General features: G+C 47.4%; 11 non-coding genes across 11 annotated transcripts; all 11 read right to left on the bottom strand.

The window, feature by feature from the left end:
* Positions 1 to 1299: 1299 nt before the first annotated feature.
* TRNAV-CAC (transfer RNA valine (anticodon CAC)) lies at positions 1300 to 1371 on the bottom strand. The gene has a single exon. It is a non-coding gene; the product is annotated as a tRNA-Val (tRNA).
* Positions 1372 to 1791: 420 nt separating this feature from the next.
* TRNAP-UGG (transfer RNA proline (anticodon UGG)) lies at positions 1792 to 1863 on the bottom strand. The gene has a single exon. It is a non-coding gene; the product is annotated as a tRNA-Pro (tRNA).
* A 1311-nt stretch (positions 1864 to 3174) lies between these two features.
* On the bottom strand, positions 3175 to 3246 carry TRNAV-CAC (transfer RNA valine (anticodon CAC)). The gene has a single exon. It is a non-coding gene; the product is annotated as a tRNA-Val (tRNA).
* A 420-nt stretch (positions 3247 to 3666) lies between these two features.
* TRNAP-UGG (transfer RNA proline (anticodon UGG)) lies at positions 3667 to 3738 on the bottom strand. Its single transcript has one exon. It is a non-coding gene; the product is annotated as a tRNA-Pro (tRNA).
* Positions 3739 to 5049: 1311 nt separating this feature from the next.
* TRNAV-CAC (transfer RNA valine (anticodon CAC)) lies at positions 5050 to 5121 on the bottom strand. The gene has a single exon. It is a non-coding gene; the product is annotated as a tRNA-Val (tRNA).
* Positions 5122 to 5541: 420 nt separating this feature from the next.
* On the bottom strand, positions 5542 to 5613 carry TRNAP-UGG (transfer RNA proline (anticodon UGG)). Its single transcript has one exon. It is a non-coding gene; the product is annotated as a tRNA-Pro (tRNA).
* Positions 5614 to 6924: 1311 nt separating this feature from the next.
* TRNAV-CAC (transfer RNA valine (anticodon CAC)) lies at positions 6925 to 6997 on the bottom strand. The gene has a single exon. It is a non-coding gene; the product is annotated as a tRNA-Val (tRNA).
* Positions 6998 to 10185: 3188 nt separating this feature from the next.
* On the bottom strand, positions 10186 to 10258 carry TRNAV-CAC (transfer RNA valine (anticodon CAC)). The gene has a single exon. It is a non-coding gene; the product is annotated as a tRNA-Val (tRNA).
* Positions 10259 to 10678: 420 nt separating this feature from the next.
* Positions 10679 to 10750, bottom strand: TRNAP-UGG (transfer RNA proline (anticodon UGG)). Its single transcript has one exon. It is a non-coding gene; the product is annotated as a tRNA-Pro (tRNA).
* Positions 10751 to 12061: 1311 nt separating this feature from the next.
* TRNAV-CAC (transfer RNA valine (anticodon CAC)) lies at positions 12062 to 12134 on the bottom strand. Its single transcript has one exon. It is a non-coding gene; the product is annotated as a tRNA-Val (tRNA).
* A 420-nt stretch (positions 12135 to 12554) lies between these two features.
* Positions 12555 to 12626, bottom strand: TRNAP-UGG (transfer RNA proline (anticodon UGG)). The gene has a single exon. It is a non-coding gene; the product is annotated as a tRNA-Pro (tRNA).
* Positions 12627 to 13909: the final 1283 nt, after the last annotated feature.

The raw sequence follows: 13909 nt of genomic DNA, 5'->3' as shown, positions 1-13909 counted from the left end.
GCATTTGACGGAATTGTCCTCAGCGTTTGCACCCCCCTTAGGATTTGAGGCCAAGAATGCCTATTCCTGAAGTTTGTTCCTGCCGCTGAAAGCCTTGTCGGTGTATGAGCCAAATGAATGCCCCAGTCGGCACGCTCTGACTGTCTTCACAGGTCTCCTCCTCATCCCGAAGGTTGGTGGCCCATTGACATCAGGGTGGAAGGTGCTTGCGATACACTGTTCCTTCCTTCCTTCCTTCCTTTATTCCTCTTATGCTGTTTATGTAATAAGAGGGGACGATACACAGAAGAGAGAAAGTGGCCCAACACACTAGACTAGCAGTCTTCTGATCAATCTGCAGCTGGCAAGGTGGGGGAGAGCCTTTATTTTGCACCTGCTGGGATCTGCATTGGCAGAAGCTCTGAGGGCTGGGCCTTTCCTTTTGCCTGTAAAAACAAAAAGCAGCCCTCCTCCCTCCAGCCCTGAGAGCATGGGCGTGACACTGGAAAAAGCAGCATCTCCCCTTTGGTAAAGATGACCACTGCACAGCTGCTCACTCAGAGCTCGATCGTGCTCGATCAGGCGAGATATATTTAGGTCACCAGCAAAGTCTGTTCTCTTTTCTTGCGTAGGGTGAGCATTCACAGAGCCCAGCTTCGTTGACAAGAGTGCAAAAGGTGTATACTAAAAGCTTTCTGCTTTACTTGAGCGCCATGGCCGTTATTATATTTTGGCTGCTCCAAGCAATCTCTGTCCAGCCGATGCAAATTTCCAGCTCAAATTTTCCCAGCACTCAAAAAGTCCCTCCTCCCGCCAGCTCTGCTTTCAGGAAGTTCAGCAGAAGCAGTCCAACTTCTGTTCCCACTTCAGAGGAAAAGCTTTCTCGGGCCAGAGAAAGCCAGGGAATCACTGTACCGGCAAGTGCATTTCTTACAACTGGTAATCCCTCAGAACACAGAAATGAAGAAGCTGTATATGAAAATGTATTATTTCTTTGGTACACTAACCTATGTAACTAATATGGACCATTTCAGAGGACGGAGCTGACCCAACTGTGATCCCAGAGACCCAAATACCCAGCAGTAGGGAAAATAAATCCTCTCTGTGCTCTGCAACATTACATACACAAAATGCAAGCGCGTGCATTTTTTTATTGGCCCCATATACAGAATACATGTGAGGATGCTTGCCTTCCCAGTGTATTTCTCAAGCTCTTGAGAGCATATGCTATTTCCATGGGAACGCAAATAAGTTCATACTTTACATTTGTGTGTGACAAAAGGGGAAAAAAACTATTTTGTGTAAAATGCCAGCAGAGAGTGTTTCTGCCCGGTCTCGAACCGGGACCTTTCGCGTGTGAGGCGAACGTGATAACCACTACACTACAGAAACAGCTGCTTGCTCACCTTTGTAGGGACTGGGAGAACAGGTGCAAAGGGCAGTGCAAGTGGACCTGCTTAAAGACTAATCAAATGCCTTGCGCCTGAAGCTCACACAATCCAGCCTAAAACATACGTCCTATCAAGCATGCGCACATATACAAGTATGCCAGCTGAGGGCCTATGCAGCGTACAGAGGGAAGGACATATTTCCACTTTGAGATCGGACGGCCAAAACTCACAAGCAAATCAAGGAATGTTACTGAGAGCTAACAGAGAACACAAAGTGCTTGTCGCAAGGACATGGCACGCAAAGAGGTTCAGGAAGTGAATTGTTCATCGACTACTGCTTACCGAGAAAACCAGAGAGTCTGTCCAATGAAAATAACATTGAAAAAACAAAAAAAAGGAGCTCAAGTTAACCACCTTGATTGGGCTCGTCCGGGATTTGAACCCGGGACCTCTCACACCCAAAGCGAGAATCATACCCCTAGACCAACAAGCCACGGTCCTTTGAGCATTTGACGGAATTGTCCTCAGCGTTTGCACCCCCCTTAGGATTCGAGGCCAAGAATGCCTATTCCTGAAGTTTGTTCCTGCCGCTGAAAGCCTTGTCGGTGTATGAGCCAAATGAATGCCCCAGTCGGCACGCTCTGACTGTCTTCACAGGTCTCCTCCTCATCCCGAAGGTTGGTGGCCCATTGACATCAGGGTGGAAGGTGCTTGCGATACACTGTTCCTTCCTTCCTTCCTTCCTTTATTCCTCTTATGCTGTTTATGTAATAAGAGGGGACGATACACAGAAGAGAGAAAGTGGCCCAACACACTAGACTAGCAGTCTTCTGATCAATCTGCAGCTGGCAAGGTGGGGGAGAGCCTTTATTTTGCACCTGCTGGGATCTGCATTGGCAGAAGCTCTGAGGGCTGGGCCTTTCCTTTTGCCTGTAAAAACAAAAAGCAGCCCTCCTCCCTCCAGCCCTGAGAGCATGGGCGTGACACTGGAAAAAGCAGCATCTCCCCTTTGGTAAAGATGACCATTGCACAGCTGCTCACTCAGAGCTCGATCGTGCTCGATCAGGCGAGATATATTTAGGTCACCAGCAAAGTCTGTTCTCTTTTCTTGCGTAGGGTGAGCATTCACAGAGCCCAGCTTCGTTGACAAGAGTGCAAAAGGTGTATACTAAAAGCTTTCTGCTTTACTTGAGCGCCATGGCCGTTATTATATTTTGGCTGCTCCAAGCAATCTCTGTCCAGCAGATGCAAATTTCCAGCTCAAATTTTCCCAGCACTCAAAAAGTCCCTCCTCCCGCCAGCTCTGCTTTCAGGAAGTTCAGCAGAAGCAGTCCAACTTCTGTTCCTACTTCAGAGGAAAAGCTTTCTCGGGCCAGAGAAAGCCAGGGAATCACTGTACCGGCAAGTGCATTTCTTACAACTGGTAATCCCTCAGAACACAGAAATGAAGAAGCTGTATATGAAAATGTATTATTTCTTTGGTACACTAACCTATGTAACTAATATGGACCATTTCAGAGGACGGAGCTGACCCAACTGTGATCCCAGAGACCCAAATACCCAGCAGTAGGGAAAATAAATCCTCTCTGTGCTCTGCAACATTACATACACAAAATGCAAGCGCGTGCATTTTTTTATTGGCCCCATATACAGAATACATGTGAGGATGCTTGCCTTCCCAGTGTATTTCTCAAGCTCTTGAGAGCATATGCTATTTCCATGGGAACGCAAATAAGTTCATACTTTACATTTGTGTGTGACAAAAGGGGAAAAAAACTATTTTGTGTAAAATGCCAGCAGAGATTGTTTCTGCCCGGTCTCGAACCGGGACCTTTCGCGTGTGAGGCGAACGTGATAACCACTACACTACAGAAACAGCTGCTTGCTCACCTTTGTAGGGACTGGGAGAACAGGTGCAAAGGGCAGTGCAAGTGGACCTGCTTAAAGACTAATCAAATGCCTTGCGCCTGAAGCTCACACAATCCAGCCTAAAACATACGTCCTATCAAGCATGCGCACATATACAAGTATGCCAGCTGAGGGCCTATGCAGCGTACAGAGGGAAGGACATATTTCCACTTTGAGATCGGACGGCCAAAACTCACAAGCAAATCAAGGAATGTTACTGAGAGCTAACAGAGAACACAAAGTGCTTGTCGCAAGGACATGGCACGCAAAGAGGTTCAGGAAGTGAATTGTTCATCGACTACTGCTTACCGAGAAAACCAGAGAGTCTGTCCAATGAAAATAACATTGAAAAAACAAAAAAAAGGAGCTCAAGTTAACCACCTTGCTTGGGCTCGTCCGGGATTTGAACCCGGGACCTCTCACACCCAAAGCGAGAATCATACCCCTAGACCAACGAGCCACGGTCCTTTGAGCATTTGACGGAATTGTCCTCAGCGTTTGCACCCCCCTTAGGATTCGAGGCCAAGAATGCCTATTCCTGAAGTTTGTTCCTGCCGCTGAAAGCCTTGTCGGTGTATGAGCCAAATGAATGCCCCAGTCGGCACGCTCTGACTGTCTTCACAGGTCTCCTCCTCATCCCGAAGGTTGGTGGCCCATTGACATCAGGGTGGAAGGTGCTTGCGATACACTGTTCCTTCCTTCCTTCCTTCCTTTATTCCTCTTATGCTGTTTATGTAATAAGAGGGGACGATACACAGAAGAGAGAAAGTGGCCCAACACACTAGACTAGCAGTCTTCTGATCAATCTGCAGCTGGCAAGGTGGGGGAGAGCCTTTATTTTGCACCTGCTGGGATCTGCATTGGCAGAAGCTCTGAGGGCTGGGCCTTTCCTTTTGCCTGTAAAAACAAAAAGCAGCCCTCCTCCCTCCAGCCCTGAGAGCATGGGCGTGACACTGGAAAAAGCAGCATCTCCCCTTTGGTAAAGATGACCATTGCACAGCTGCTCACTCAGAGCTCGATCGTGCTCGATCAGGCGAGATATATTTAGGTCACCAGCAAAGTCTGTTCTCTTTTCTTGCGTAGGGTGAGCATTCACAGAGCCCAGCTTCGTTGACAAGAGTGCAAAAGGTGTATACTAAAAGCTTTCTGCTTTACTTGAGCGCCATGGCCGTTATTATATTTTGGCTGCTCCAAGCAATCTCTGTCCAGCCGATGCAAATTTCCAGCTCAAATTTTCCCAGCACTCAAAAAGTCCCTCCTCCCGCCAGCTCTGCTTTCAGGAAGTTCAGCAGAAGCAGTCCAACTTCTGTTCCCACTTCAGAGGAAAAGCTTTCTCGGGCCAGAGAAAGCCAGGGAATCACTGTACCGGCAAGTGCATTTCTTACAACTGGTAATCCCTCAGAACACAGAAATGAAGAAGCTGTATATGAAAATGTATTATTTCTTTGGTACACTAACCTATGTAACTAATATGGACCATTTCAGAGGACGGAGCTGACCCAACTGTGATCCCAGAGACCCAAATACCCAGCAGTAGGGAAAATAAATCCTCTCTGTGCTCTGCAACATTACATACACAAAATGCAAGCGCGTGCATTTTTTTATTGGCCCCATATACAGAATACATGTGAGGATGCTTGCCTTCCCAGTGTATTTCTCAAGCTCTTGAGAGCATATGCTATTTCCATGGGAACGCAAATAAGTTCATACTTTACATTTGTGTGTGACAAAAGGGGAAAAAAACTATTTTGTGTAAAATGCCAGCAGAGAGTGTTTCTGCCCGGTCTCGAACCGGGACCTTTCGCGTGTGAGGCGAACGTGATAACCACTACACTACAGAAACAGCTGCTTGCTCACCTTTGTAGGGACTGGGAGAACAGGTGCAAAGGGCAGTGCAAGTGGACCTGCTTAAAGACTAATCAAATGCCTTGCGCCTGAAGCTCACACAATCCAGCCTAAAACATACGTCCTATCAAGCATGCGCACATATACAAGTATGCCAGCTGAGGGCCTATGCAGCGTACAGAGGGAAGGACATATTTCCACTTTGAGATCGGACGGCCAAAACTCACAAGCAAATCAAGGAATGTTACTGAGAGCTAACAGAGAACACAAAGTGCTTGTCGCAAGGACATGGCACGCAAAGAGGTTCAGGAAGTGAATTGTTCATCGACTACTGCTTACCGAGAAAACCAGAGAGTCTGTCCAATGAAAATAACATTGAAAAAACAAAAAAAAGGAGCTCAAGTTAACCACCTTGATTGGGCTCGTCCGGGATTTGAACCCGGGACCTCTCGCACCCAAAGCGAGAATCATACCCCTAGACCAACGAGCCACGGTCCTTTGAGCATTTGACGGAATTGTCCTCAGCGTTTGCACCCCCCTTAGGATTCGAGGCCAAGAATGCCTATTCCTGAAGTTTGTTCCTGCCGCTGAAAGCCTTGTCGGTGTATGAGCCAAATGAATGCCCCAGTCGGCACGCTCTGACTGTCTTCACAGGTCTCCTCCTCATCCCGAAGGTTGGTGGCCCATTGACATCAGGGTGGAAGGTGCTTGCGATACACTGTTCCTTCCTTCCTTCCTTCCTTTATTCCTCTTATGCTGTTTATGTAATAAGAGGGGACGATACACAGAAGAGAGAAAGTGGCCCAACACACTAGACTAGCAGTCTTCTGATCAATCTGCAGCTGGCAAGGTGGGGGAGAGCCTTTATTTTGCACCTGCTGGGATCTGCATTGGCAGAAGCTCTGAGGGCTGGGCCTTTCCTTTTGCCTGTAAAAACAAAAAGCAGCCCTCCTCCCTCCAGCCCTGAGAGCATGGGCGTGACACTGGAAAAAGCAGCATCTCCCCTTTGGTAAAGATGACCATTGCACAGCTGCTCACTCAGAGCTCGATCGTGCTCGATCAGGCGAGATATATTTAGGTCACCAGCAAAGTCTGTTCTCTTTTCTTGCGTAGGGTGAGCATTCACAGAGCCCAGCTTCGTTGACAAGAGTGCAAAAGGTGTATACTAAAAGCTTTCTGCTTTGCTTGAGCGCCATGGCCGTTATTATATTTTGGCTGCTCCAAGCAATCTCTGTCCAGCCGATGCAAATTTCCAGCTCAAATTTTCCCAGCACTCAAAAAGTCCCTCCTCCCGCCAGCTCTGCTTTCAGGAAGTTCAGCAGAAGCAGTCCAACTTCTGTTCCCACTTCAGAGGAAAAGCTTTCTCGGGCCAGAGAAAGCCAGGGAATCACTGTACCGGCAAGTGCATTTCTTACAACTGGTAATCCCTCAGAACACAGAAATGAAGAAGCTGTATATGAAAATGTATTATTTCTTTGGTACACTAACCTATGTAACTAATATGGACCATTTCAGAGGACGGAGCGGACCCAACTGTGATCCCAGAGACCCAAATACCCAGCAGTAGGGAAAATAAATCCTCTCTGTGCTCTGCAACATTACATACACAAAATGCAAGCGCGTGCATTTTTTTATTGGCCCCATATACAGAATACATGTGAGGATGCTTGCCTTCCCAGTGTATTTCTCAAGCTCTTGAGAGCATATGCTATTTCCATGGGAACGCAAATAAGTTCATACTTTACATTTGTGTGTGACAAAAGGGGAAAAAAACTATTTTGTGTAAAATGCCAGCAGAGAGTGTTTCTGCCCGGTCTCGAACCGGGGACCTTTCGCGTGTGAGGCGAACATGATAACCACTACACTACAGAAACAGCTGCTTGCTCACCTTTGTAGGGACTGGGAGAACAGGTGCAAAGGGCAGTGCAAGTGGACCTGCTTAAAGACTAATCAAATGCCTTGCGCCTGAAGCTCACACAATCCAGCCTAAAACATACGTCCTATCAAGCATGCGCACATATACAAGTATGCCAGCTGAGGGCCTATGCAGCGTACAGAGGGAAGGACATATTTCCACTTTGAGATCGGACGGCCAAAACTCACAAGCAAATCAAGGAATGTTACTGAGAGCTAACAGAGAACACAAAGTGCTTGTCGCAAGGACATGGCACGCAAAGAGGTTCAGGAAGTGAATTGTTGATCGACTACTGCTTACCGAGAAAACCAGAGAGTCTGTCCAATGAAAATAACATTGAAAAAACAAAAAAAAGGAGCTCAAGTTAACCACCTTGATTGGGCTCGTCCGGGATTTAGCGAGAATCATACCCCTAGACCAACGAGCCACGGTCCTTTGAGCATTTGACGGAATTGTCCTCAGCGTTTGCACCCCCCTTAGGATTCGAGGCCAAGAATGCCTATTCCTGAAGTTTGTTCCTGCCGCTGAAAGCCTTGTCGGTGTATGAGCCAAATGAATGCCCCAGTCGGCACGCTCTGACTGTCTTCACAGGTCTCCTCCTCATCCCGAAGGTTGGTGGCCCATTGACATCAGGGTGGAAGGTGCTTGCGATACACTGTTCCTTCCTTCCTTCCTTCCTTTATTCCTCTTATGCTGTTTATGTAATAAGAGGGGACGATACACAGAAGAGAGAAAGTGGCCCAACACACTAGACTAGCAGTCTTCTGATCAATCTGCAGCTGGCAAGGTGGGGGAGAGCCTTTATTTTGCACCTGCTGGGATCTGCATTGGCAGAAGCTCTGAGGGCTGGGCCTTTCCTTTTGCCTGTAAAAACAAAAAGCAGCCCTCCTCCCTCCAGCCCTGAGAGCATGGGCGTGACACTGGAAAAAGCAGCATCTCCCCTTTGGTAAAGATGACCATTGCACAGCTGCTCACTCAGAGCCCGATCGTGCTCGATCAGGCGAGATATATTTAGGTCACCAGCAAAGTCTGTTCTCTTTTCTTGCGTAGGGTGAGCATTCACAGAGCCCAGCTTCGTTGACAAGAGTGCAAAAGGTGTATACTAAAAGCTTTCTGCTTTACTTGAGCGCCATGGCCGTTATTATATTTTGGCTGCTCCAAGCAATCTCTGTCCAGCCGATGCAAATTTCCAGCTCAAATTTTCCCAGCACTCAAAAAGTCCCTCCTCCCGCCAGCTCTGCTTTCAGGAAGTTCAGCAGAAGCAGTCCAACTTCTGTTCCCACTTCAGAGGAAAAGCTTTCTCGGGCCAGAGAAAGCCAGGGAATCACTGTACCGGCAAGTGCATTTCTTACAACTGGTAATCCCTCAGAACACAGAAATGAAGAAGCTGTATATGAAAATGTATTATTTCTTTGGTACACTAACCTATGTAACTAATATGGACCATTTCAGAGGACGGAGCGGACCCAACTGTGATCCCAGAGACCCAAATACCCAGCAGTAGGGAAAATAAATCCTCTCTGTGCTCTGCAACATTACATACACAAAATGCAAGCGCGTGCATTTTTTTATTGGCCCCATATACAGAATACATGTGAGGATGCTTGCCTTCCCAGTGTATTTCTCAAGCTCTTGAGAGCATATGCTATTTCCATGGGAACGCAAATAAGTTCATACTTTACATTTGTGTGTGACAAAAGGGGAAAAAAACTATTTTGTGTAAAATGCCAGCAGAGAGTGTTCCTGCCCGGTCTCGAACCAGGGACCTTTCGCGTGGATTTGAACCCAGGACCTCTCGCACCCAAAGCGAGAATCATACCCCTAGACCAACGAGCCACGGTCCTTTGAGCATTTGACGGAATTGTCCTCAGCGTTTGCACCCCCCTTAGGATTCGAGGCCAAGAATGCCTATTCCTGAAGTTTGTTCCTGCCGCTGAAAGCCTTGTCGGTGTATGAGCCAAATGAATGCCCCAGTCGGCACGCTCTGACTGTCTTCACAGGTCTCCTCCTCATCCCGAAGGTTGGTGGCCCATTGACATCAGGGTGGAAGGTGCTTGCGATACACTGTTCCTTCCTTCCTTCCTTCCTTTATTCCTCTTATGCTGTTTATGTAATAAGAGGGGACGATACACAGAAGAGAGAAAGTGGCCCAACACACTAGACTAGCAGTCTTCTGATCAATCTGCAGCTGGCAAGGTGGGGGAGAGCCTTTATTTTGCACCTGCTGGGATCTGCATTGGCAGAAGCTCTGAGGGCTGGGCCTTTCCTTTTGCCTGTAAAAACAAAAAGCAGCCCTCCTCCCTCCAGCCCTGAGAGCATGGGCGTGACACTGGAAAAAGCAGCATCTCCCCTTTGGTAAAGATGACGATTGCACAGCTGCTCACTCAGAGCTCGATCGTGCTCGATCAGGCGAGATATATTTAGGTCACCAGCAAAGTCTGTTCTCTTTTCTTGCGTAGGGTGAGCATTCACAGAGCCCAGCTTCGTTGACAAGAGTGCAAAAGGTGTATACTAAAAGCTTTCTGCTTTACTTGAGCGCCATGGCCGTTATTATATTTTGGCTGCTCCAAGCAATCTCTGTCCAGCCGATGCAAATTTCCAGCTCAAATTTTCCCAGCACTCAAAAAGTCCCTCCTCCCGCCAGCTCTGCTTTCAGGAAGTTCAGCAGAAGCAGTCCAACTTCTGTTCCCACTTCAGAGGAAAAGCTTTCTCGGGCCAGAGAAAGCCAGGGAATCACTGTACCGGCAAGTGCATTTCTTACAACTGGTAATCCCTCAGAACACAGAAATGAAGAAGCTGTATATGAAAATGTATTATTTCTTTGGTACACTAACCTATGTAACTAATATGGACCATTTCAGAGGACGGAGCGGACCCAACTGTGATCCCAGAGACCCAAATACCCAGCAGTAGGGAAAATAAATCCTCTCTGTGCTCTGCAACATTACATACACAAAATGCAAGCGCGTGCATTTTTTTATTGGCCCCATATACAGAATACATGTGAGGATGCTTGCCTTCCCAGTGTATTTCTCAAGCTCTTGAGAGCATATGCTATTTCCATGGGAACGCAAATAAGTTCATACTTTACATTTGTGTGTGACAAAAGGGGAAAAAAACGATTTTGTGTAAAATGCCAGCAGAGAGTGTTTCTGCCCGGTCTCGAACCGGGGACCTTTCGCGTGTGAGGCGAACGTGATAACCACTACACTACAGAAACAGCTGCTTGCTCACCTTTGTAGGGACTGGGAGAACAGGTGCAAAGGGCAGTGCAAGTGGACCTGCTTAAAGACTAATCAAATGCCTTGCGCCTGAAGCTCACACAATCCAGCCTAAAACATACGTCCTATCAAGCATGCGCACATATACAAGTATGCCTGCTGAGGGCCTATGCAGCGTACAGAGGGAAGGACATATTTCCACTTTGAGATCGGACGGCCAAAACTCACAAGCAAATCAAGGAATGTTACTGAGAGCTAACAGAGAACACAAAGTGCTTGTCGCAAGGACATGGCACGCAAAGAGGTTCAGGAAGTGAATTGTTCATCGACTACTGCTTACCGAGAAAACCAGAGAGTCTGTCCAATGAAAATAACATTGAAAAAACAAAAAAAAGGAGCTCAAGTTAACCACCTTGATTGGGCTCGTCCGGGATTTGAACCCGGGACCTCTCGCACCCAAAGCGAGAATCATACCCCTAGACCAACGAGCCACGGTCCTTTGAGCATTTGACGGAATTGTCCTCAGCGTTTGCACCCCCCTTAGGATTCGAGGCCAAGAATGCCTATTCCTGAAGTTTGTTCCTGCCGCTGAAAGCCTTGTCGGTGTATGAGCCAAATGAATGCCCCAGTCGGCACGCTCTGACTGTCTTCACAGGTCTCCTCCTCATCCCGAAGGTTGGTGGCCCATTGACATCAGGGTGGAAGGTGCTTGCGATACACTGTTCCTTCCTTCCTTCCTTCCTTTATTCCTCTTATGCTGTTTATGTAATAAGAGGGGACGATACACAGAAGAGAGAAAGTGGCCCAACACACTAGACTAGCAGTCTTTTGATCAATCTGCAGCTGGCAAGGTGGGGGAGAGCCTTTATTTTGCACCTGCTGGGATCTGCATTGGCAGAAGCTCTGAGGGCTGGGCTTTTCCTTTTGCCTGTACAAACAAAAAGCAGCCCTCCTCCCTCCAGCCCTGAGAGCATGGGCGTGACACTGGAAAAAGCAGCATCTCCCATTTGGTAAAGATGACCATTGTACAGCTGCTCACTCAGAGCTCGATCGTGCTCGATCAGGCGAGATATATTTAGGTCACCAGCAAAGTCTGTTCTCTTTTCTTGCGTAGGGTGAGCATTCACAGAGCCCAGCTTTGTTGACAAGAGTGCAAAAGGTGTATACTAAAAGCTTTCTGCTTTACTTGAGCGCCATGGCCGTTATTATATTTTGGCTGCTCCAAGCAATCTCTGTCCAGCCGATGCAAATTTCCAGCTCAAATTTTCCCAGCACTCAAAAAGTCCCTCCTCCCGCCAGCTCTGCTTTCAGGAAGTTCAGCAGAAGCAGTCCAACTTCTGTTCCCACTTCAGAGGAAAAGCTTTCTCGGGCCAGAGAAAGCCAGGGAATCACTGTACCGGCAAGTGCATTTCTTACAACTGGTAATCCCTCAGAACACAGAAATGAAGAAGCTGTATATGAAAATGTATTATTTCTTTGGTACACTAACCTATGTAACTAATATGGACCATTTCAGAGGACGGAGCGGACCCAACTGTGATCCCAGAGACCCAAATACCCAGCAGTAGGGAAAATAAATCCTCTCTGTGCTCTGCAACATTACATACACAAAATGCAAGCGCGTGCATTTTTTTATTGGCCCCATATACAGAATACATGTGAGGATGCTTGCCTTCCCAGTGTATTTCTCAAGCTCTTGAGAGCATATGCTATTTCCATGGGAACGCAAATAAGTTCATACTTTACATTTGTGTGTGACAAAAGGGGAAAAAAACTATTTTGTGTAAAATGCCAGCAGAGAGTGTTTCTGCCCGGTCTCGAACCGGGGACCTTTCGCGTGTGAGGCGAACGTGATAACCACTACACTACAGAAACAGCTGCTTGCTCACTTTTGTAGGGACTGGGAGAACAGGTGCAAAGGGCAGTGCAAGTGGACCTGCTTAAAGACTAATCAAATGCCTTGCGCCTGAAGCTCACACAATCCAGCCTAAAACATACGTCCTATCAAGCATGCGCACATATACAAGTATGCCAGCTGAGGGCCTATGCAGCGTACAGAGGGAAGGACATATTTCCACTTTGAGATCGGACGGCCAAAACTCACAAGCAAATCAAGGAATGTTACTGAGAGCTAACAGAGAACACAAAGTGCTTGTCGCAAGGACATGGCACGCAAAGAGGTTCAGGAAGTGAATTGTTCATCGACTACTGCTTACAGAGAAAACCAGAGAGTCTGTCCAATGAAAATAACATTGAAAAAACAAAAAAAAGGAGCTCAAGTTAACCACCTTGATTGGGCTCGTCCGGGATTTGAACCCAGGACCTCTCGCACCCAAAGCGAGAATCATACCCCTAGACCAACGAGCCACGGTCCTTTGAGCATTTGACGGAATTGTCCTCAGCGTTTGCACCCCCCTTAGGATTCGAGGCCAAGAATGCCTATTCCTGAAGTTTGTTCCTGCCGCTGAAAGCCTTGTCGGTGTATGAGCCAAATGAATGCCCCAGTCGGCACGCTCTGACTGTCTTCACAGGTCTCCTCCTCATCCCGAAGGTTGGTGGCCCATTGACATCAGGGTGGAAGGTGCTTGCGATACACTGTTCCTTCCTTCCTTCCTTCCTTTATTCCTCTTATGCTGTTTATGTAATAAGAGGGGACGATACACAGAAGAGAGAAAGTGGCCCAACACACTAGACTAGCAGTCTTCTGATCAATCTGCAGCTGGCAAGGTGGGGGAGAGCCTTTATTTTGCACCTGCTGGGATCTGCATTGGCAGAAGCTCTGAGGGCTGGGCCTTTCCTTTTGCCTGTAAAAACAAAAAGCAGCCCTCCTCCCTCCAGCCCTGAGAGCATGGGCGTGACACTGGAAAAAGCAGCATCTCCCCTTTGGTAAAGATGACGATTGCACAGCTGCTCACTCAGAGCTCGATCGTGCTCGATCAGGCGAGATATATTTAGGTCACCAGCAAAGTCTGTTCTCTTTTCTTGCGTAGGGTGAGCATTCACAGAGCCCAGCTTCGTTGACAAGAGTGCAAAAGGTGTATACTAAAAGCTTTCTGCTTTACTTGAGCGCCATGGCCGTTATTATATTTTGGCTGCTCCAAGCAATCTCTGTCCAGCCGATGCAAATTTCCAGCTCAAATTTTCCCAGCACTCAAAAAGTCCCTCCTCCCGCCAGCTCTGCTTTCAGGAAGTTCAGCAGAAGCAGTCCAACTTCTGTTCCCACTTCAGAGGAAAAGCTTTCTCGGGCCAGAGAAAGCCAGGGAATCACTGTACCGGCAAGTGCATTTCTTACAACTGGTAATCCCTCAGAACACAGAAATGAAGAAGCTGTATATGAAAATGTATTATTTCTTTGGTACACTAACCTATGTAACTAATATGGACCATTTCAGAGGACGGAGCGGACCCAACTGTGATCCCAGAGACCCAAATACCCAGCAGTAGGGAAAATAAATCCTCTCTGTGCTCTGCAACATTACATACACAAAATGCAAGCGCGTGCATTTTTTTATTGGCCCCATATACAGAATACATGTGAGGATGCTTGCCTTCCCAATGTATTTCTCAAGCTCTTGAGAGCATATGCTATTTCCATGGGAACGCAAATAAATTCATACTTTACATTTGTGTGTGACAAAAGGGGAAAAAAA

The sequence above is a fragment of the Ambystoma mexicanum genome, chromosome 2q (genome assembly GCF_040938575.1).
Source record: "Ambystoma mexicanum isolate Mex_15411 chromosome 2q, UKY_AmexF1_1, whole genome shotgun sequence".
Taxonomy (NCBI): Eukaryota; Metazoa; Chordata; class Amphibia; order Caudata; family Ambystomatidae; genus Ambystoma; species Ambystoma mexicanum.
This window is presented reverse-complemented; position numbering and strand designations above follow the sequence as displayed.